The sequence below is a fragment of the Pelecanus crispus genome, chromosome 1 (genome assembly GCF_030463565.1).
Source record: "Pelecanus crispus isolate bPelCri1 chromosome 1, bPelCri1.pri, whole genome shotgun sequence".
Classification (NCBI taxonomy): Eukaryota; Metazoa; Chordata; class Aves; order Pelecaniformes; family Pelecanidae; genus Pelecanus; species Pelecanus crispus.
Window position 1 is genome coordinate 86,089,335 of NC_134643.1, and position 24,292 is coordinate 86,113,626.

The following is a 24,292-nucleotide window of genomic DNA, read 5'->3' on the forward strand; positions in this document are numbered from 1 at the left end:
CCGAAGAGGTCACAGCAGAGCCAGAGAGATCTTCCAGCGGCAGAAAGATGAGTTGCAGTGAACCACAGGACCGAGAAAGGACTGGAGAAGGCTTTCATCAGCCAAGAGGAAGAGAAGCAAGACTGAAGAGAGTGCTTAGCAGAAGAGTAACGCATTGGGGTGATCAGGGAGTTTCCTGCAGCAAGAAACATGCACTACACAGGGAGTAACAGTAGGCGGGGTTAGAGTCAGAATTCCACTGAAAAAAAATTTGCTTTTTAGAAGGATACCATTCCATGTAAGATTAAAAAAAAAAAGGCTTCTGATAGTCTCAGTATCACTGACACCCTGTTTGTTTCCAACACACCAGCTGGCTCCCCTGCAACATATCTGAGAGACCTCTAAATGAGACCCCCTAGGCTTGCAGGATCCCACAGCACCAGCATAGTCCCTGTTATCTAGACCTTTTCAAATCCAGAGATTTTGAGCTTCACAGCCTTCACCAAACACAACTTTTTCCAGGTGTGTAAACAAACAGACCAGCGCAGCAGAAAAAGAGGTGCAACAAAAGTCTCAACCAGACAACTTTTTAAATTCTGGAATGGTGTTAAGGGCAGCAGATGACTGTAAAGTAGGGCAACAGCATTAACGCTGCAGAGGATGGCTAGCTAAATCAGGGAACTGCTGCTACAAACCAGCTCCTCAAAATCTGGAAAATTCTATAATTGACAAGCAGGTAGCTGCTGCTCCAGCCCTGTCTTCCCCACGCATCTTTTCCTCAAGTCCTGCCCAGGCATCTCCCTGCTAATCCAACACTGGCATCCTCCACTGCTTCAGCAGTGGCTGCAGGTAATTCTTCCCTGCAGTCATCTTCTCCTGAACTGAGACACACCCCCTCCTAACTGGCCACTACTCTCTTCAGGTACAACTCTATTACAGCTAGAAACAGTTGGTCAATAAGCCTATCTAGAATATAAGAGCCCTGGAGAAGACAGTTGCCTTAAAGATCTTCCCCTGGGGGCAGCACCACAAAAGTAAATGAAGCCTGAAAATAAATAAATAGAGAAGGAGAAGAATACAGACTTTCTGAAAGAAAGAAACTGTGGTAGATAAATGAAGTACTTTGAATGGGGTTAGAACAAAGCTACACACATTACACCAAGTTATCTAACTAGCTCAGCTACCATTAGGAGACAATTTGTGTTCCCCTGCCCACCCCAAACCTCCCCGTCCCGTTTTCCCCCAGCATTTACCTTGCTTCTGGTGCTCACTTGATCAACTTGTTAACTTTGAAGAAAAGCTACCCTGAACACCATTTTCTGCCAGACCAGTGAGTTGAATTAGCTCACTCGTGATGCCACAAGTGCCAGTGAGCGAGAAAAGAATGTAACTAAGGTTCAGCTTAGCTGTAGCACATACCCTTACCCTCAACAGCTGCACCAGAAGGAGAAACCTGGCTTCTCACTTGGTGCTCTGATCCCCAATATGCGTTTCCTCAGTAAACAGCACCACTGATTTTTAAGGTTTCCAGCATTTTTGAGAGTTCCACATCGATCTACATCTTCTTAAAATCAGGTCCTAGCAGAAACAGAATCCTACCGAAACACTTCTGGGATGAGAGGCATCAAAAAATTTTGGTCTCTGTGTAGGCAGAAAGCCTTTCTTGGGGCATGGATAGAGAAACATACTCTCCCTCTGCAGAAGGACGGTAAGAATTTTAAGTCACTCACAGCAAGCAGGGTTATCCAGCAATACCCTTTCCAAATGCAAAAGTGAAAAGGCACAGTATTTCCCCAGGCAAGTTCATCTAAGGATGTAGCTTCATGTTAGTGTAATCTGATCCAAACACAGGCTATTTCCACACAAAATATCACGGATTACACCCTCTCCCCTCCTCCAAGTGCACCTTCCAGCATCCTCCTCTTAAAAAACCCTAGTGATCACTGGGCTATCAGGTTACTTGACTCAGCTAGCGGCTCCATGAGATGGACAACCTACTAAAAATGGGTTTTCCAAAAGATTGAGTTAACCAACTCACCTTGCAAACGTAATCAGTAGTTCCCAAGGAAAAAAAAAAAAAACAACACAAAACAAAAAAACCAAGCCAGAGTAACAATGCATCCATTACTGGAAATTAATCTTTGAAGAACAGCTAGAACTGCACCCCTAAAAGACAGACACAGAAGGACACAAAGGCCTATTAAAATCATGGCAGGAATGACAGCACAGCAGAAAGCAAGGGAAAAAGAAGGGAGAAAACTAGCTCACCAAGCAGCACAAGCAGGGGACCATGGGCCAGTCCAGAGCCTAACCCACACCGCTGACCTCGGCACACACCAAGAGCACCACGGGTGGCCCATCTACAAGTTCCCGACCTTTCTTGAGCACAAGAGCAGAAGAGTCAGGCCGAACATCTACTCTAGTCACTGAACACTAGGTAGGAGGTAGAAAAGTTTTACTTGCTCACCCCATCCATCCCCCCCGGCACGTGTCTGCTGCTTGCAAGAACATTTTCTAACCCTAGCACTGGTTTTGTCGCTTCATCCTTGAGAGACTAAGTTAGCGAACGAGTAAGATTTGCACTGGTTCACCCACAGGTTTTGGGGAGAAAAACTAGCAACCGGGACTACAGCATACTCCTCGCTCCGTTACTGTCGTTTTCCACAGCGCAGCCCGCAAGCTACGCAAGCAGAGGCGTGAAACTGCCGGGACACGTTGACTCTGCTGCGGGACGCCAGGGCAGCAGCAGTAGGTGCGACTCCGGAGCCCCGCAGGACCCCCGCACCACCTGCTCCCCGCCCCGCCGCCCGCCTCTCCCCCGCCAAGCGCCTGGCCCGGCCGGCGGGGCCGCAGGCGCCCGGGAGCGGGGCGGGGGGTGGCGGGGGCTGCCCGCCCCCCCCCCCCCGCCCCGGCCGCCGGCAACTCCGGCAGCGAAGTTGAGCCGGCAGAGAGCGGTGCAGGCGCCCTGCTCGCTCGCCCGCCCGCCGCCGGCCGCACGTCCGTAGCATGCAGGCAGCCCCGCCGCGGCGGGAGGCGGGGATCCGCCGCAGGATGCCCGCCGCGGGGAGCTCCAGAAAGGCGCGTGTTTGACGCCCGGCCCCCGGCGGGGGGAGCGGCGGCTGCCCAGGAGGCGGGAGCGGGGCTGCGAGGGGGGGAGTTGCTCCCAGCCGCTGCGCCCGGGGCCGGGCCGGGCCGGGCAGACAATGGCTGCTCCGCCGCCGCTGTCAACTTCCAGCCCGCCCCGGCCGTGGGGAACTCTCCCCGCCACGGCCGCCCGCGCCCCGGGCCCGGCCTCACCTGCAGCCGCCGCGGCACGGCACGGCACGGCACGGCACTGCCCCGCTCCGCTCCCGCAGCAGCGGCGGCGGCGGCACCGCCCCCCGCCCCGCCGGGAGCCCCCGCACCCGCCCGAGGGAGCCGCGCTGCCGGCGTTACCGGAGCCCCGGGGCCGCCGCCGCCTGGCACGCCCCCCGCGCGCGGGCAGCCAGGCCGGGCCCCGGCCGGGCGGGGCGGGGCGGGGCGGGGCGGCGCCGGGGGGCCCCGTTGTTGGGGAGGGCGGGGCCGGGGGCGTTACCTCGCGGCGGCGGCGGCCGGCGGGCCCGGCCCGGCCTGGCAGGGCAGCCCTGGGGGGGGCCTGGCGCGGCCGCGCGGGGCGGCGGGGGCGGAGCCCACAGGCGCGCGCCACGCCCCGGCCGGTTCCTCCCCCTCCCCCTCCTTTTTTTTGTCTTTTTTTCTTTTTTTTTTTTTTTTTTTTTAAATCTTGGCCTTTGGGGCTCCCCGCCGCTCCGTCACTTCCTCCCTGGAGGCGCTTCCGGTCACGTGATCCCGCCTTCCCCGGGCGCCGCTTGCCGTTGCCCTAGTGACGGCAGCCGGGGCCTGGCGGGGCGCGGGCTGGGGAACGGCGGGAACGCCGGGGCCGGAGCCGGAGCCGGAGCCGGAGCCGGGGCCGCGGCTGCCGGGGCCCGCCCCGCTCACCCGTCCGGGCCTGGCGGGGAGGAGGGGCTCGGTACCTCGGTGGCGGCCTCCTGCCGGGCCTGCAGGGGAGGGGGTGCAAGGCATGGAGGTCTCGATTGAGCCTCAGAAGCTGGCGGTACAGCAGGCGCTGAGTGCTCTTCGCCTTTCAGAGCGGGCGTCCTCCGTGCTGGGACTGGCTCTGCCGTCGGTCCTTCTGGAGACTGGTTAACCTTGTTAAACATTAGCAGTTTTCTGTAGGTGGTAAAATGTTTGTCTTGGTACCTGGAACAAGCTTTGAGGAACAAACAGGATACAGCGGTAATAACGGTGCTGGGGAGTTCTTCTGTCCAGGTCATGTAGAGGTGCACAGTGCAAACCTGCATAAAAATGGTAAAGAAACCATAATGCCAGAGCTTGCCGGCAACTTTTAGAAGAGAAGCTGCACTGTGCAGGCACTTGGGCCTTGCTTCCCTTGATTACTCTCAAAGAGCATCAGTTCTTCTGTCAGTTGCCCGGCCTTAGGGTAAGAGTGGTCGATGAGGATAAACTTCTTCATTTTTAACAGTAGTGTTGTAGTCAGCATGACTGTTTCTAAGAAAACGAGAAATGCCCTGTCAGGTCAGACCAGTGGCTCATCTTGATGTGCGTTTCCTTTAAGGATGATGGCTCATGCACCAAGGGTGGGTGGGAAGAAGCAAAAGACACGCAGAAACGAATCATGTTACATCTACACGTACAAGGTGCAGAAGCTCAAGCACCACTGAGGCTATGAGCATCGTAAATGCTCCTGCAAATGACATGTTTGAATTTCATGTTGCAAGAACATTGCATCTGGGTCAGTAATGGGTCTGCTGGAGTATCAATTCACAGGAGATTCAGTCCCGTTGACTTAGAACCACAAAGCAGCATTTGCTGCTCTCTGAAAAGCAGCAAAACACACTGTACGGGAGGGCGTTTGGGCTGTTACCAAACACCTGCTTTAAACGCTGGGGGTTCTTTTTTAATTCAGATGGAAAACTGGCTGATTCTCTTCAAAAAAAGCTATAGGAGATATTTAAGGCTATTTGAAATAAAAGGTCAGATAGTGATCAAAGGAACAATGACAAGGCAGGGAACCCAGCCAACGTAATCCCTGTGAATCAACCACTCCTAAAACCCTCAAGGACTGGATGAACAGCTAAGCCATTTGTCCCTGTTGCAAAACCCGCTGAAGCTATTCAAGGGAGGAAACTCTCTGGAATCTATGCAAACGAAGGGGAGCTACTGCAATACTACCAGGGGGAACTACTCCAACAAAGAGGCTTTAGGACTTACTGTGGGGCGCTTGCGGGGGGGCAGAGGGAGGGATGTTGGAATCGATAAAGAGAATTTGAGGATTTACAGGACTACACTGGTGTGTTTGGGGTAAAAAACACAGGCAGGGAAATGGAGGGGTCAAGGTGGATCAGAGACAACCATGCGTGGGAAAATGGAGAGAAGAGAGGGATAAACGAAGCTGGACAAATGCAACCAGTATGTTTGTCTGGAGAAGTTTTGCACCTGATCACCACAGTCTGTACTGTGTTCATAATAAATTATTTGAATTATTTCCTGTGTGATGGTGCTCTCTGTTGCGTGCATGTGTGTATGATCCAGCAACAAGCTTAGGTCTGTCTAGCCAGCAAGTAGGATGAAAGTTTTGGGGGGCCAGAAACCTGAGAGACCTATGAAGGCGTGTTTCTCTGAGCACTGGTCCTTAGGACCAGGATCAGGCTACTCACACTGTCTGTGTTTATGTGGGTGTCTTTGAAGTACTGTCTCTCGCCAGCGTTAAGCCGTGTGTGCATGTCTATTGCGAACCTCCACACCACCCTGCCACTGGTGGGATGAGAAGCAGAAGTAAGATGCTCCGGCTCGTCTCCATTGGCCCAGGAAGGACGGAAGCCTCTGGATCCTTCAGTCCACCATGTTCAGCTGCCCTTAATGCTTTCCAGGGAGAGCAGGTGCACCTGGCCGATATCTACAGTCCATTCCCCTTGTTCTACTCCCACATCTAAGCATGGTAGTAGGGACGGTAGACGATACATCACAACCTATTCCCTCTGGTATAGACTGGTTTTCCATTAGTTTGTCTATCAGCTTTTTGAACCTGCTGATATTATTGGCTCCCATAACTCTGGTAGCAGTAGGTTCTTATAGTGTAAAGTACCTTTTTTGTTTGTTTTAAATTGATTACCAACTAGTTTTATCACATGCGCCCAGTCTGCCATGGAAAGATTTGCTGAAGAATAGTTTTCCATTCACTTAATCCACCACCTTCATTATTTTTGTAAATCTCAATCCCTCATCTGCTCACCAAATTCTGCTCATTCTGCTCACCAAATGCTGGAATTCCGGCCTTTTTAGTGTCTCCTGATGAAGCACTTTTTTCCATCCCATAACTGTTACCACTGAGGCTCATGCTACAATTTGTGAGACTGGCTTATAGGGTCTGGCTGGAAACCTGTCAAGAGCTATGCCTAAATATAAGCCAGGATTCGTTTCATAGGTAGCATTGCTTGCTCATGTTTTAGGTGCAGATCTTCCCAGCTCTGGGCTTCTCAGCAAAAAGAAGCCTTTTTTCGTTTCAATGACTTTTTTGGGTTTTGTTTTTTTTTTTATTTCCATTCCAACCCATTTTAGCACAGGAGTTTTGCTGGAGAAACAGCATCTTGCAGGGCAAACCATGGAGCGATGGTGACACTCAGTGGCCCTGCAGGAAATGTGCACCTTCTGAGTTCACATTTCTTCCAATTTATCAGGTAGACAGTGGTAGCAAAAGAACCTCATATACAGGTGAGTAAACAGCGATGCTTAGTATAAGGATGAGTCTGCAGACTGTGCCCTACAGATTCATACAGTACAAACATATAAATGGACATCTAGCCTACATATCTGCATTTGCATTCTTTCCCTTTCCCACACTCATTTACTCATTTCAATCTAGAAGCAAGGCCATCACCTTCAGGTACCTCAGAAGGGAAACTATTTCTCTTGTAGTGGGGAAGACTGGAGTTTTCATACACACTGTCAGGGAACATGGCAGCTTGTAATGTATTCAGCCTCCGCCACCAACAGCTAATACTTAGATCTATACCATGGAGGTGAAGGGGAGCCAGAAATCTGATTCAGACCGACCTCCAAGCCTGGGATGTCTTCTTGCTCAGAGAAGAGGTTGACATTATTCCCAGTCTACTGGGACACATAAGCGGGATAAGTCTACACTGCAGTTACTGCAATGTACTTCTTACAGGCTGCCCAGATCTCTGCTTTTGGTATCCACACCTTCCCACACATAGACACCAGCCCAGCCACAGCCTCACCACATCACTGGATCTCTTCAAAAACCTCCTGCTAGCCCTGCCCAGTCTGGCCGATCACCACCTCCAGAACGAAGAACCTGGACAGGAGACGATCATAGCAACCTCAGGATCTAATTGCCATTCTCTCCTGTCTCTGAGCAAAAGCTTATCTGACTGTGCTAGTTTCTAAGTCTTCCTCTGACCTCTCCAGCCCCACATTTCAGTCAAGTCTGTATATACCACCCCATCTCCCATATCACTGCTCTACAAGTTATTTCCTGCATGACTGATCCTAGCGTGATTCTGCGCTTCCTACCATTGCAAGGCTTCTCCAAGTTTGCAAGCTGAGAAAGTAGAGAGGCTGCAACCACGGGTCTCCTCGTCTTTGTTTCCCATCCCTCAAAAACTGGTCAATGCATGCCAAACCACCTTTCTGCTCCCTGCAGGGAGCGGGAAGTTGGAACACATAAAGGGAAGATCAGAATGCTTTGTCTGTGTGTGAGGAGCCAGCACCAGGGGTCAGTTACCTGTAGTACCCTGAAGGCACCCTTCTCACCACCACCTTTAAGATGTGAACTGCATATGAAAGGAAGACCAGGTCAACAAGCAAAAGCTGATACATATCAGTCTACTTCCAAATGTTACTGTGCCTGGCCATCAAGATAGTATCAACTACATTGCTTATCAACAGAAGAGAGAGTGTGGGAATAAGCCCACTGTGTGTCAAACTGTACAACACAAGAAGTCACAAGTTTTAGGCTTTTCTCAGGAAAGAAGCCTCTTTGAATGTCAGAGGTAAGCCACATTCCAGGGCCTCTACCCTTAAATTGAAACAAACCACGTTAACAACAGAAATCCAAGCATGCTTTAAAAATTACTTACTCGTCTATCACATGTCTTGGATTTAACTGTGCATTAATACAAACACCTTGATGCAGCTATTTGAGCTTGGTAGAAAACTAACCTAAAGGATAAGATTAAAGATTATCAAGCCATCACATGTGAGTCTACAGGTATGCTTACCTTGCACAGAGACAGTATGCATGAGATGGGTCCCTGGAATCTCACGTGGGTCTCAGTAGTAGCTATTTTAAAAGTCTGGTTTTGTCCTGCAGCTACAAAAGAAAAATCAAGGTCATTGTTTACCTCAAAAAGGAGAAAAAAACCTTGGAATAAACCTTAGACTCTGTATATTGTCAACAGTAACCAGCCTTACAATTCCAAAATATGGCTCTGCAGTTTTGCATTTCTTTCCTATTTTGTGGGGGAAAAGGCAGGGAATTAAGGCAGGCAGATTCACAAACAATTGCTCTGTCTCCAAACTGGAGCATGTTAGTTGAGCACAGGTCAGGAAAGAAGGCATGTGTCCAAGCTTCCAAGAGAGTTTGCAACTGAGTGACAACAGACAACTCGTGTCCTAACTTCTCTCTGGATGAGGGCTCCTTTCAGTTTTCCATTATGACCATTGCAGAGGCTCTCTGAAAGCCTAGGAAACTGATCTCTTCTGCACCCACTAGCAGCGTAGTCTTTCAGTCCTATTTGCACAGTACTGGCAGATAACCACAAAAGCCCAAATAACCATACACACCAAACCTTTATGATTTATCAATGCTTCAGCAGATCCCTACCTGTTCATTGTACAAACTATCTTTTTCATGTGTAGATTTTAAGTATGCTATTTATTACTTATAATAGCGCCCTAACAAGGTCAGAAACCATTTGGGGCTATCTTGTGTACTTACAGGCCTCCTCATTTTAAGCAGCCTGCTTCCCACTCCTTTTAAGAGCTTTTCTTTGCAGAAAAATCCCTTGCTATCTGAGGTGCTCATTACCAGATTGCCTGCTAGCTGCCTCCTGTACTATGTTCTTCAGGACCTTCTTTCTTGCAGGCTGAAGCTGTAAAACTTTGCAGGAAATTTCCCAGTTGCCTCCAGGCCATCTGGGCAACCAAGACCCACACAGTGGCTGTGGTGAGGTGATGGGAGGAAGACTCCTGGCCATATTCCAGCTACTCATACCCCACCTTTGCTTACACATAGCAAAGTTTCCCTTCTTGCACTGAAAGATGTTTCCTATGGATGTCACCAAGGACAGGGAGCACCTTTCTACAGTCAGCAGAACTGAGCAAGCATCAAATTGCCCACCCAGCACAGACTAGCCACTTACTGTGTTCCCTAATGCTTACTCCAAGAGACAAAGGCCTCACTGACTTCTATTTTACACTCTTAAGGAAACTTGCCACACAGCAGCTCTTTTTCAACCCTCTGCTTTGCCAGCTTCCTCAGCCCCTCTCATATGCAGCTGAACAACATCAATCTGATTTGAAACCACAGCCTGGAAACATCTGTTTGTATTCACATTTCACACACTTAATTTCCTTACCTACCCCACGCAGGTACAAGGTGGCAAGACTTCCTGCCCTCAGAAGGAGAGGAATCTTGGTGGGCCTGTTTCTATTTAGATCTAATGTCATGGCCATCTGATAATATAAACCGTAAAATAGACCCTTGACATATGTCCATTTAGAAGCAGGAGAGCCTAGCTCATGGACACACTGAGCACACTGGATTACAGCCTTCAGTTTTTATTTATAACCTCCATATATGAAGTTCAACCAGATTAGAGGACCTCCCTCCCAAAGCTCCTTCAGTCCAGCCCAAATACCCAGAGGAATAAACTTGCCAGGAAGGCAACTGGGAGATTGTAGGTCCCACTTTCCTCCCTTGTCAAAAAACGGGTAGACGTGGCACTATGGGACATGGTTTAGTTTAGTCTACCCTTAATTGTTTTAGTGTGGACTTCGTAATGTTAGGTTAATGGTTGGACTGGATGATCTTAAAGGTCTTTTCCAACCTAAATGATTCTATGGTTCTATGATTCTATGATTCTTGCCCTTTCCTGTCCATTGGCAGAGCACCATCAAACAGTACCTATTGACTCCCATGATGTCTTGGGAAGGGGCAATGCGAGGGGAGCACTCCTTGGAGGCCCCTTCCAGTTCCTTCATATTTTTGCTCACTTGAACTCAGCCCTGTCCTCTTTTTGCATCAGTTGTCCACAGAATCACTTGGTTCCTCAGGTCTTCCAGTGCTCCTAAATGCTTGTTAGGCACTGCTGTGAGACTTTTCCTTTTTTTTCTGTCTGTACTGGACAGCCCCAAGAATAATGATGAGTAGGGGAGGAAGGGCTGACTCTGCCCACTTTATGGGCAGATCACTCTGAATAGTCAGAGGAAAAATAGATTCACTGTCCTCTTGCAAGCTGTGTTGATCAGGCAAAGGGCTGCTACACAGGGATCCCACAAACAACCCTGGTCACATAATTTGCTTAATTTCATATTTCCTTTCTTCCCCCATTTTTTCTCCCCTAGGTACTCCCTCCTTAGAAGCATCATCACCTCCCAAATACACAGCCCACCTTGTTCACTTTTTCTCCATTGGTCCTAGGGTTGTTGACTTCATATTTATAGCATGACTGCCCTAGTAACTTCTCCCTTGCTAATCAGCTCTATAAAAGCAGTACCCATTTTTTCTTATCTAGTATCTCACCTTTTATGTGTGCTACCTTGCTAACGGCACTGCATATCCTGATGGATCATCTGCATACTCTACTCTCCTGTTGCATGTGTTGCATCCTGAAATTCCTCAGATTGTTATCTTTTTTTAGTAGTGCCACAGGTAAGGATTGGCCATCTGGGTTAATGTCTTAACAGGATGGAACTGGGTGTTGCCAGAGTCTAAACAAGCACAGTGACTGAGGCTGTTGAATGACCCATCCAGAAGGCCTGGGCATGGGTAGTTGAAATGGAAAAACTGAACTCAGTTTTATGGGAAGTGGTCATGTAAGACAGAGACCAAGACAGGGAGATTATGATCTTCAAAGAAAACAGGAAGGGCCTGTTACAGTCACTCTGCATTTTTTCTAAAAAGAATAGGGGGAGAAGGAAAGTGATACCACAAATCATGCCTACAGAGGCAGTAATTTCTGATTGTTTACAGAAAAAGATGAACACTGAGTAGTGGTGCATGATATAAAAGAGGATAGTAAAGAAGGTGTAGTTAGGACTGAACTTACAGTTCAATGTGGGATGCCTGGATACACAAACAAAGCAAACAAAAAAAGGGGACCATTACAATTCAGAGGAAGAGATGACAATGAAAAGGACACCAACTGCAGAAATGTACACTATACGTGAAAAATTTCTTTGCCTAAAAGGGGACACAGAAATACAAAGTAACAAATGAAGTAAGAGAAGACAAAAGCAGAATAGAAAGCAAGAGGAAGAGTAAGCAGGGATCTTGCATAGATTGGAAAGAGACATATACAGCAGACAGGAGGGTTAGGTCAACTAGGGACAGACAGATTTGCCAACCATCAAAGTGAAGAGAGAAGAAACATGGGAGTGGATAGAATGCTTGGGCAGGCAGAAAATTTTGGAAGAGGCAGGGACCTTTTCAGGAACAAAAGGCAGCAGTTTAGGCAGGCCACATGGGCAACGGGGACTGTGACTTGGGCTTATGGTGTGGGCAGTGGAGGAGCAGGGCAGTGTGAAGGGGAAGCAGAGAACCAGGAATAATTGCCCCTTGGCTGCATGTAGGGGTTGACAAGGAACACTACTGGGCAAAGGAGAGAGTGTCCCAGGAGCAGGGGGTGGGCTGGAGCCTTTGTGGGAGCGTTAGTGGGTCTTGGAGCAGGAGACACCCTGAGAGAGAGAGGATCTTGGTACAGATGATAGAGGGAAGGAGAAAATGAGGTGTGTGAGAATGGGAGGGAAGGGATGGGGGAAGTGAGGGGTGCAGGGTGATGGTGAAGGCACAGACACTAACACCAGGCAGAAGTCTTAGGGCAGCTTGGCAACCAGGGCTGTGAGAGGAGGGGATTGGCCACATTGGCAGGTGGTGGGGGAAGTAGGTTCTTACCTTGCCTCTGGGTTCCCCCACACCTACAGATCCATCCCAATGCCCCTACTCACCCAAAAGGGCCCTGTCTCCCTACCCCATCCTACATCCCCACACAGTCCAACTGACCCAAGTCCCCAGCCTTCCCCTCTCCTCCTCTCTCCTCATTTTCCCCTTCTGTAGAGGAAGCTGTAAGGACATCAATACCCATTTGCCATGTCTTCATGAAGGTGAAACTGCCATAACCTCATGGAGAGTTTACCACATGGTAACATCTGTTAATGTCTTCTGTTTGCATTAAACTTCTACATCAGCTTTAGCTTTGCATGTCCTGCATGCACACAGAGCCCATCACTGCCTCATATTGCTATTTGTTTTTATGAAAGGTAACTGAATCACTAAAAGGATATTACAAATATTGGCTTCCAAAAAAAGGAAGCACAGGCGATAAAAAAACATCCCCACAAACACATCCAGATCTAACCCTTCATTTGTATGGCTTGGCAGACTTGCTTTTAAAGCAGTAGGCATTGAAAGAAAATCCTGGAGCCCTTGATCTAATGGAACTGGGATCTGAAAGTGAGAGATGCAGGATCATGCCCTTTTTGAGTTTCTAAAATACTCCTGCTTGACGTGAGAAAAGGACACAAACAAGAGGCCACACAACATGTCGCGAATTAGGAGGATGTTACTTCAGTCTCATGGCCTCCCTTCATAAGGCAGTGTTAAACAGTCCTTTTCTGTCCAGAAGAACTGGTAAAGTAGTTCTCTCTTAGCCTCCCCTTGCCTGTTCCTACTCTTCAGTTGTGACAGAAAGATGATTCAGAGGGCCATGTAGTGAACCATATCAGGGTTAAAAATGCCTTTTTTTGCTTGGAGTTTGGTTGCAGACAAACTGTTGTGTTAACTCAATTGAGAAGGTAGCCCAGAGATGGGACTCGGGGAGGAGAGGAAGACTTAAGCCACTATGGTAACCAAAAGCAAAGTATGTAACCCTGACATAACTAATGTTTCTCTCTTTTTCAGGCATTAAAATCTGTGCAGACTTCATCAACTGTCAAGTCACTGCCTTCTTTCCAGGTTCCACGTACTTTATTTCACTTGGTCGCAAACTACTGTGTATCAAGCCAGGTTTCGCATAGAAACTTAGGGCATAATTCAAAGGACATAGGGTGTATCCAACAAAGTAGGGAAGAGGAGAGGCAGAGCAATGATGTTTTCCTTATGGAAACAGAAAACTCAGATTATTGGTCGCAGAGCCAGGGCATTCCAGTAGGAACCCTTCTTCGAGACACCTGTGGAAAGAAAGAGCAAGAAAAGGCAAAGTGCCTGATGAATTTTTAGGAAGCTATCTGAAGACTAAGAGATCTTAGGGGATGAGTTGCAACATCTTTTTATCATTGACATAGGCATTTCCAGTTGCATTCAGATTTGGGATGCTGCGAGGACTGCATATATGAGGAATATGTGGAAATGGAATAAAAATAGATCCTTTTAACCTCTCACGGTATGCTCAAGCCTTGATTTTCATTGAGATTATACCTGGACTAGAAACTGTGCCCACAGCTAGTACAGTAGACCCAGTTCAACCTGCAGTCCAAGAAGGCTCTACAGCACATGAGGGAATTAAATACAGAGCAGAGGTCGGCTGCTTTGTTTGCTTACCCACTGTCCTCTGCTCTGTTTCAGCTGTTCCCACCTTGGAAGCCTGTTAACACTAACCTGAACTGCAAGGGAAAACATATTCTCTTGCTGTACGGTCATCTGTAGAAACAAAAGAGAAAAGGTGGTGAGCTGTAGAGTTGCATGGTAGGGTACTGCCAAGCTTCTTTCTCTTTAACACAACAATCCTGCTACCTTAATTTTTTTACTCCTCAGACTGTGAATGCAGGAACAGAAAAATGTCTGCAGAGGGTCAGACCAAGGGTCTGTCTTCCCAACATGTCTCCCATACAGCTGTAAAAAACCCTCTTATGCATTGTGATATCTTCTAATGCAAGGACATTTTTGTAAATAGAGAACTTTTCAGTAGTGTGTCCTGATAGCCTTGCTTTTTTACTGATAATTAGTATTTTCATATCATATAACAATTTTTAAACTGTATGTACTAAGTACAAAAAGTCTTGTACAGGATGGAATAGCAGAGAGAGCATATTAGGTGATAATATTTAGCTCTGTAAAGGCTGGATTAAGAAGTCTCCTCCTCTTCTTGACATGGTGTGGAAGGGGGAACAAGAATGGAATTCAGTATACACCATGTAGGCCTGTGGTGCTGCTTTCTAAATCTCCATTGGTAGTTTTCCCATTTCCCATTCATTTTTTAAAATAATTGTTAAGGTTCCATCTGCTGGTGTGGCTCATGCTGAGCACGGAATAATCAGAGAGACTCAAAATGACTCCAAGATCTCTCTTCTGTGAGCTGATAGTTCATTTAGAGCTTTAAAGGGTACGAAAATATTTTCCTATTATCTTCTGAAACATAGCAGCACCCAGTGGATGATAGGATTATTACACTATACATGAAAAGCATGGAACTAAATTCTGCCTTCTGGTGGATCAGAGTGGCAGTATGTAACACTGCTTTTAAATAAATGCCTAAGTATTTTCAAGAGAGCTAAGGAGCTGGAGAAGACATGGTGAATTGACAGAGAAGCTTTCTTTCCACAGAGACATAGCTTGAAGCTAGAGGAAGTAAAAAAACATAGTCATTTTGAACACATACACCCCACAACATAATCACAGTGCCAAGCAGTCTCATCTCAAGAATGGAAAAGCAAGTGATTCTGCTACTTGAATGTAGAAGTTTTGTACAGAGGAAACCCAAGCTTGGAGTTGCAAGAGGAAATGGAGTGGAATAAGGGAGATAACAGAATAAGGGGCATAGACAGAACTGTGTCTGAGTTGGGGGTATAATCGTTGCTCTTTGCCTACGTCAGTGAAATCTCACCTGGCTTATAGTAGTCATAGACGTGCATTGTTGCTGCTTTCAGGTTCTGGACTTCAACATCTTGTTCCACTGAGATGTTAAGCTTCAGAGAAGTCTCACCCAGCTGGAGAGAACATCAGAAGTGAGCAGAAGTGCTCTGACCATCTCAAAGTCACCTACATACCAATTTTATTCCCTCTGCATCACATATTTCTTTCTCTGCCTTTCTATGTTCTTCCACCCTCTTTGTTCTTTGACAAAATTTTAGCCTGCTTGACCAGCCTAGAGATTTATATTTCTGATCTCTGAGATTCCCAATGCAAAGTACTGCAGTTGCAGCTACTTGAATGGGCAACTCCCTGTGGTCTTCCTCTTACCTCTTCCAAGTAGATTGTGACTTTGTCTGGTTTTATCTCTGTCTTTTTCATCAGGGGTATCTTCTCCAGCTGTATAGGAAGACAAGAGATGAGCTTGGTTAGCATCAGCTCATTGACCTTCCTTGTTGTCTCACACCAGGTTTAGTGTTTGTCAGTGAACTACTGCTGACTAAAGCACTCGGCGAAGTCAGGGGAAGGCCTGTCTTCCCCAGCTATAATGACATAGAGATTGCTGGGAGTACACAAAGCCTTAGAAAATATTTTTTTCAGATTTGGAACAAGTGTCCTTGAGCTGCATTCCTACTTTCAGCACTTGTAGCAAGGGGAAAGATGGTTAGTAGGAGGCTATGATGGATCTTCCTGGCTATCTCCTGGAACACTGGAGCATGCCATTGAACAACTGTATTGGATTCACCACCGCTTTATGGAGTATCCCTGCAAATGGCACTGGCAACAGCGAAAGGTCTCAGCACACACCAGATGATTCTAACTAAGTGTTTTTCAGCTTCTCTTTAACCTGTTACTGCATATGTGATCCTCACTACTGAACATGAAGAACTTCACAATCAGTTCTGCAAGTGGAAAGTTGCCTTGTGAAATAGCCCACTATATCTGCACTTTCTTAGTTTAATTAATTTGTAGCAAGATAAGTAGCTACCATTCTCCAGCAGTTCTTAGATGTTTGGATATTTCTGGCTGAGCTACATCTGGAAAATAGGTTTTCCTATCTTCAGGGAAGGCCAGAGGAAAAAGTCTTACTGCCTCCACAGAGCTCTTCACAGCAAAGAACCCTGACAGCATCTCCACCTCCACCAGGGCCATGTTACTGGTCTCAAGGTCCCCTACGTAACTGAAAAAAGGGAGGAGAGAAACACATTGGATGTGGAAAGCATCACAGCACTTGTAGGAGATACTAATAAACACTTCCAAACTCTGGCCTGCTCTACAGCGATGTGAAAGCTCAGCAGCATTTCTAACTGATGGAAGAAAGGGACAAAAAATCGCCCCATCTACTTTCTCAATATGGAGACAGATTGTGCAGCAAATGTATTACGGTTAATCTTCATGCTGCCCTCTCCAACAGGTGGAGGTGATCTTTGATGTTACAGGTTGACAGTGGCAATGTTGGTATTGTTCTCTTTCAGGACAGTAGGGCATGGAGAATATGGACCAAGACACTCATCCTAGAAAGATGCAGGCAAGTGAAATATGGGTAAGGACTGGAGTTTCTGCTGTCTGATTCCAGCAGAGCTCCACACTGCAGGAGAATGCACCTCAGGGCTGGTTCAGCCCAGGCTGCCAAGTGACACCCAAGAGGGGAGCTCTGACTCTTGGGAATGCTGCCATCTCAGCTGCTGGTGCTCTGGGGGCTGCTGAGCTTCTCCATGCTGACCAAGATAGTTGCTGTGTCTCTGCATGCCACTGCCAGTGCATTCCCATGCTTCTACAGGCCTTAATTCTCAGTTCACAATCTCTTTGGGATCTGTGAAGAAGAGGGTATTCCCCTGCATCTTTATCTTCACAAACAGGAGATTTTTATGCAGTTCTGGTCATACTACTGGGGCTCCTACTTCTTCCCACTGAAAAAAGAGCCTCAAGGGACCTCCTACCTGACAGACACATGGAATCAAGCTGTTTCCTGACACCATCGCATACTTTTGGTACTGTTTCCACATCCAGGACAAAGACCTCTTCTGTTTTTGGTGGTGGGTATTATAATACAAAGCAGTCTGGTGGGGGAGAAAACATCTCTGTGAAGTGCCCAGAGGTTCCCTGTATGAGCTAAAGGACTACCTGTGCCTCCAGCTTTTAACAAATTGGTAACCAGCAGCTAACACAGTTGGCCCCGGGTGTGCTTTCTGTTCAGACGTGCTGTTTAGCACATAGCATCAGATACATCTGCCAAATGTAACCCTCAGCATGGAGACTCAGCTGTCCTAGGGCCTTAAGGGGACATTTTCCAAAGTGCTTGGTAAGTTAGAAGCATCAGACTGACTGGACATCAGTGAGGATGTGATGCAGTCATTTCTTCCATATGTACTATCTCAGATGCAGCTCTGAGAAAGTATTGCACTCACTGTGTGCAATACTGCTCCTTCCAATTTGCCTGCTGGCCACCCTGTGAAACCAGCTGGGCAGCTAGAGTGGCTGTGCAGTAGACTGCACTCTGCACTGATAGCTGGTCAGGCTGAAAAATCCTCTCTCCCTTTTTTCTTCTGTGTTATTTTTCAGTCCCCTATGTAGTTCACCATACTGCCAGATGAACAGAGGAACTTACTTAAGCCAAATCACATTATATTGTTATCAACTGTTTAACCATAGGCTTAGGTGCTTTGAAACCCCCACCTGGCATCCTAATTTAGCATAGAAGCCCATTTTTCTCCAAGTTAAACAGACAAAAGGAAGAACCAAGCTCAGCAGCACAATAATAAAAATGCACCCACCAAAGGGTCCTGAGCTGAGTAGAGCAGCAATGAGGAAGTAGTCAAAAGGTTTGAATTCTGCAAGTAAATGCCCTGACCAGCAACTGAATAGACATGGTGAAGCAAGTTTCCTCTGCAAGATCTGCTAGATAGATGTGCTATGTATGAATTGCTGAAGAATGACAGGAGCACCACAACTCAAGTGAGTACTTTGACCACACAAATTAAGCATGGATCACCTCTGCTGCTTTTGATTAGCAACTGTTTCCTGGGTCTGAGAAAACTAGAGACTTTCACAGCTTCAATAAATTACCATTTTCTGACACAAAAGCCAATCTGAGAATAGTTAAATTTCCCATACCACTGCAATTAAATCCTACAAATATCAGGCCTTAAACACAGTCATTATGACTAGAACCCAAAATCTTCTTAACAGCAACAACCTACCAGTTTCCTTCTGTAGCATACCCAGGAGCTGCTCTCTCATCTCCATGTCCTTGCTCAGTGTGAAGACATAAGCCATCAAGGCCTTGACATAAAGGCTGGTCTTATCAAGTGTTACATTCTTGAGGCAATGTACAGCATTATCCAGCACAGTGTCCTGAGAAAAGAGTCCAAACCCAGTGAATTTCCTCTGACCGCTTTTTGTTGTGAAAATCTATCCCCAACCCTCAAGCATCCCAGCTCAATCCTTGATGTATTTCAGTGCTAGCATCTCTCTCAGGGCTGTGGAATGTGAAGTAGAGTGGACAAAGCATCACACACTGTGGGTTGAAATCAAAGATGTGACCGGGACAGGGGATTGTTAATATACTGTTAATATACTGGAGAATCCAGCTGTAGGAAGTGTCTGGTAACATGCTGGCTCAGAACTGTCAGACCTGCATGCTGTGGGTCTTGGCTCCCAAGGGGATATGACGTTGTTTTCAGGACTGTACCAGTAAGACTGAAATATCAACCCATCACGGCTAGAACAGTCTACACTTGGCTTGAAGACCACTGCTTTTATTTCAGGTCTGATGGGGGTGGGGAGGCAGGTTGCATACCTGAAAGGTAGTCTTTTTTTTCTCCTTTAGGTATATTGGTCAGTGTAAGGAAAACTATTGCCTTTTTCTGCAAGCCCTGAGCCATTTTCAGGGAGTTGTTTCCCCTGAGATCAGTTGGGAGTGGCAGATGCTCTGCTTTGCTACAAATCAGGCCATTTATATTAAGAACTCCTTACCAAGTTAAAAATTTCCTGTTGAGCTTATTGTGTACAAAGGTGGAATATGACAGAACCTTTCACCAACTCAAGCTGAGTACTCCCTGAAACCACAGACCTGGGGAGGAATGAAGGGTAGAGCATGCTCCCAAGCCCTGCACGAGTGAGGTGTGACTTACATTATTCTCCAGATGCAGCTCCACCAGTGCAGCAGTGATATAGGCTGTTAATGAGATTGTATCGTCCACACCACCCTGCAAGTCACACGGACAAAAAACAGAAAGGGACAAAACCAACTATTGCTTGCCTGTCATTGTATAGCCACTGAAACTGCCTATGGATGGTATATCTGAGAGAGTACAGTATCATAGAATCATAGAATCGTTTAGGTTGGAAAAGACCTTTAAGATCATCCAGTCTAACCATTAGTCTACACTACCAAGGCCACACTAAACCAATCAAGGGTAGACTAGACTAAACCATGTCCCAGAGTGCCACGTCTACCCGTCTTTTGAACGCTTCCAGGGATGGTGACTCCACCACCTCTCTGGGCAGCCTCTTCCAATGCTTGACTACCCTTTCCGTGAAGAAATTTTTCCTAATAGCCCATCTAAACCTCCCCTGACGCACCTTGAGCCCATTTCCTCTCATCCTATCGCTAACTACTTGGGAGAAGAGACCAACACCCACCTCACTACAACCTCCTTTCAGGTAGTTGTAGAGAGCGATAAGGTCTCCCCTCAGCCTCCTCTTCTCCAGACTAAACAATCCCAGTTCCCTCAGTCACTCCTCATAAGGCCTGTGCTCCAGACCCTTCACCAGCTTCGCTGCCCTTCTCTGAACACGATCCAGTACCTCAATGTCTTTCTTGTATTGAGGGGCCGAAAACTGGACACTGTATTCCAGGTGCGGCCTCACCAGCGCCAAGTACAGGGGGACAATCATCTCCCTGCTCCTGCTGGCCACACTATTCCTGATACAAGCCAGGATGCTGTTGGCCACCTTGGCCACCTGGGCACACTGCTGGCTCATGTTCAGCCAGCTGTCAGCCAGCATCCCCAGGTCCTTTTCAGCCAGGCAGCTTTCCAGCCACTCTTCCCCAAGCTTGTAGCGTTGTATGGGGTTGTTGTGACAAAAGTGCAGGACCCGTCACTTGGCCTTGTTAAACTTCATACAGTTGGCCTCAGCCCATCAGTTCAGCCTGTCCAAGTCCCTCTGCAGGGCCATCCTACCCTCCAGCAGATCAACACTCCCACCCAGTTTGGTGTTGTCTGCAAACTTACTGAGGGTGCACTCAATCCCCTCATCCAGATCATCGATAAAGATATTAAACAAGGCTGGCCCCAAAACAGAGCCCTGGGGAACACCACTCATGACCGGACGCCAACTGGACTTAACTCCATTCACCACTACTCTCTGGGCTTGGCCACCCAGACAGTTTTTTACCCAGCGAAGACTACACCCATGCAAGCCATGAGCTGCCAGCTTCCCAAGGAGAATATTATGGGAGACTGTGTCAAAGGCTTTACTGAAGTCCAGGTAAATAACATCCACAGCGTTTTCTTCATCCACTAGGTGGGTCACCAGGTCATAGAAGGAGATCAGGTTGGTCAAGCAGGACCTGCCTTTCATGAACCCATGCTGGCTGGGCCCAGTCCCCTGGTTGATCTGCACTTGCCTGTTGAGTTCACTCAATATGAACCACTCCATAATCTTTCCTGGCACCGAGGTCAGGCTGACAGGCCTGTAGTTCCCCGGGTCCTCCTTCCGGCCCTTCTTGTAGATGGGCACCACATTGGCAAGCCTCCAGTCATCAGGGACCTCCCCTGTTAACCAGGGCTGCTGATAGATGATGGAAAGTGGCTTGGTGAGCTCCTCTGCCAGCTCCCTCAGTACTCTCGGGTGGATCCCATCTGGCCCCATAGACTTGTGAGCGTCTATGGGTAAACAGGCTCTCAGAAACCTCTTTTCCCATCAGAGGACATTCATTCTTGGGGAAGTTCTGCTTGCATCCCCAGACATGAGACAAGACTACATCTAAAATTAGGGGGGAAATTTGGGCTGAGATGCTGAGAAGCATCATTCATACTGAATAGCAGAAACTTTGAGGTGTAAAGGGGGGTGGGGGCAAAATGTATTCTGAAAAGTTCTGTTCAAATAGAAAGCCCAAGCTGAGAAATTAATGGAAGGCAGACAAGAGTGAACATTCTACATGTACACTTTGGTTTTATTTTGTACTGCATCCAAATTTTGAGAAAAAATGTGTAACCTTTTACTTTGCTAAAATAGCAGCCTGTTTTCTTTCATGAACCTGCCTTGTATTTAATAAAGGCAACTTTGCAATCTGACCAGTCTGGATTATTCTTGCCTTTATAAAGCCAGTGAACACAAGTATTGCCATACTGCATGCACACTGTTTGGTACCTGAGCACTAGAGCATGTTCACCAAGAGTGTGGTGAATTTCCAGCTACACTGCAGGGATCATTTTGGGGATGCCAGGCTCCAGGAGAAGTCATACTTTTTGGGTGGTGGAGGGACAACAGTGTCTTCAGATAATCCCATATTAGAGCACATAGTCAGACCTATCTGGAGAGTATTGTGTGTCATAAGGCATGAGAAGAAGGAGAATCCAGACAGGGTATTCTAGACGAGCACTAAAATATAAAAATATTTCTCCCTGTGCCCTTGAAGTGCCTTGGCACAATTAGCCATGGTGCCTTTTGGCTAGAGTAAAAATGAAGTTTAATAATTGAAATAAAAGTAAAATAGTAGTAGTAATAATAACAATATAACAATAACAGTAATAATAATATACAAAGCAAGTGATGCACAATGTAATTGCTCACCACCCACCAGCCGATACCCAGCCAGTTCCCGAGCAGTGATCTCTGCCCCCCAGCCAGCTCCCCCAGTTTATATACTGAGCATGAAGTCGTATGGTATGGAATAGCCCTTTGGTCAGTTTGGATCAACTATTCTGGCTGTGCCCCCTCCCAGTTTCTTGTGCACCTGGCAGAGCATGGGAAGCTGAAAAGTCCTGGACTAGTACAAACACTACTTAGCAACAGCTAAAACATCAGTGTGTTATCAACATTATTCTCATACTAAATCTGAAACACAGCACTATGGCAGCTACTAGGAAGAAAATTAACTCTATCCCAGCTGAAACCAGGACAAGGAAATGCCTGCTGGTTTAGGCTGTGCTTTTTCATTCTGCTCTGGGAAGCTGCCTTGGCTGTGCTAGGCCATGGGGACATTTCTTCGTGCTACTGTGCACAGTGGAAGAGCCTGGGGAAGCAACCCTGTGCCCCACATTGTGTTCCTCCCATTCCCATGTCTGGCAGCCACACCTTCAAGTCATTGTTGAAGAGCTTCCCCACACTCTGGAAGCAGCCACTGGGCAGCTGGTGCTTCTGCAGCCAGAGCAGAGCATTGTGCACATGATCCTTATTGATGTAAATGTGAGAGCTGGCTTGTCCAAAGGACCTGGCTACAAAAGCTGTCAGCCTGTGGGCAAAGCACAAAGGAATCCCATGTCACAGCCAGGAGCTGAACCAGCAAGGACAATAGGTTTTGGATGACAGTACCAACTCTTGTCACTCACCATGTGTTGCCCTGGTTGTCAGCTTTCCCAAAGGTGCTATAGGAGCCATCATCATGTTTGTAGAGCAGCTGACACTGATAACCTATGAAGACAGGTGCCAGGACACAAGTCTCAGTGTGAGGGCCTGTAGCATCTCAAACTGTATCCTTGCTGTGGGAGTAAGGCTTCACAGCGAGAGACTTCACCAGGTCCTACAATCAGAGACATTGAGGAAAACCTACCACCCCACAATTCCCTGTGTATCCCACAACATCAGTGTGACAAGAAGCAGTTGCACAGCTTCACTGAAGTGTGCCACGCGGCTGCTTTACATTACTAGAGCTACTATGTGCAAGTACTGTGGGTATCTGCCCTGATGGTTTGCAGAAGAGTGACATGCTCACCCACCTCATGTCTCCCCGTGTCCCAGAGAACCCTCATGGGCACCTTGCTGTCAATAAAAAGAGCTGCAGGAGTGAGGAGAAAGGCTTTTCCTAGAGGGGACCAACATGAAACCCTGTTTGTTTTTCAGCACTTCTGCTAGCCCTGTTGGGACTCAAGAAAGCACTTTTTATGGGACGTACAGAAAGCGACAAGGCCATGCCTTTAAGCTCTGAGGGCAGAACGCTGTCCACATCTGTTTGTTCTTCCTCCACCCTCCACACAGCTTCGCGGTTTACCCTCCACCCTCCGCTGCTGCCATTCTCTTGCATATGCTCCACTCTCCAAGATATCTGTCCTAACTCATGGTACAGGAGACAAAGGAGGAAGGGGAGGGAGTAAATTCTTGTCCATGGGAGGCTGCTGAGCTTGTGGCATAGCAGAATAAGGAGACCAACAGTCTGGAATGTGAGGCACATTGCAAAATGAGACACAGGCACTAGCACTGTATTAAATTCAGATTATATTGGACAGAGCTGACATGCCCCCACAATATGTGTCCCAAAACACAGAGAAACACTAAACTACCAAACTCCTATCTATACCCAAAGGCCACTCTTTATTCCAATTAATAGCAGCTGATGCCCTGTTTCTACAAGGGACTTCAGTCTGCCTTGGACTGATGAGGGAACAAACCACAGGCATCACATAGTGGTGGAAATCATTAACTACGCACACCCTTCTCAGAAAAGCAGGCTTAGTACCTCAATAACAGGCAGAGACAAAAGTCCTGCTTCTTCAGAAACACGCTTTTCCTTCCATAAGACATTTCCCTTATTCTCTGTGATATCTTCCTTTGTCACAGTTTTGGCAGTGCTCCCACTCCTGCCCTGCACCTCCCCACCAGACGAGTGCCCCACACTCTTGATTTATAGTACCTTCATTTTGCAGCAGCAGGAAGAAGGACAATGTTTACGTGTTCTCAGGAATTTCAATACTTTATCTTCAATTTCTGGGTCCAGCTGTTTAGTTTTATTCAAGTACTGGAGTATGAAGATGTTTGGTGCAAAGTGAACCATGTTCTGTTCACCACAGCCAAAGGGCATCTGTAGCAGCTGGTCTAAATTTTGAAGTGCTGGGCCGATGATGTCCCCTTAAGTTTGAGGTGAAGGGGCAAGAGAAAGGAAAAGCACACATATTCAGCAGTATGAAACAAAGGGACAGCTGCCTTCTCTAAACTGTGCTGGGA

The 24,292-nt window shown here is 47.4% G+C and overlaps 1 pseudogene; it reads right to left on the reverse strand.

Annotated features, from left to right (window-relative positions):
- Positions 1–13,868: 13,868 nt before the first annotated feature.
- LOC104027224 (alpha-2-macroglobulin-like protein 1) overlaps positions 13,869–24,292 on the reverse strand; it is a 30,037-nt pseudogene continuing 19,613 nt past the window's right edge.